At 41.0% G+C, this 251-nt stretch overlaps 1 protein-coding gene across 9 annotated transcripts in view; it reads left to right on the plus strand.

Moving 5' to 3' along the window:
- Nucleotides 1-251, plus strand: part of EPN1 (epsin 1) — a 60,801-nt gene that overhangs the window by 33,630 nt on the left and 26,920 nt on the right. The gene's annotated exons all lie outside the window — the stretch shown is intronic.

The following is a 251-nucleotide window of genomic DNA, read 5'->3' on the forward strand; positions in this document are numbered from 1 at the left end:
TTTGCAGTGTGTGTGTGTGTGTGTGTGTGTGTGTGTGTGCGTGTGTGCCACATTCTTCATTCCTTTTTTGATGAAAATAAGCTTGGAAAAATCCTGTGCACAAATGTTTTTGAACACATTTGACCCTCTGATGAATGGAGGTTATCACAGGGCCCGTGACATGGCAGCAGGTCAGTGAACTCATAAAGTTTTGTAATGTGTGCCCCCTAAAAGATTATTTTAGCGTCCTGTCTTAATGACTACCTAAATTT

This window comes from Nanorana parkeri, unplaced genomic scaffold, assembly GCF_000935625.1.
Source record: "Nanorana parkeri isolate BGI_ZX_2015 unplaced genomic scaffold, ASM93562v1 scaffold405, whole genome shotgun sequence".
Taxonomy (NCBI): Eukaryota; Metazoa; Chordata; class Amphibia; order Anura; family Dicroglossidae; genus Nanorana; species Nanorana parkeri.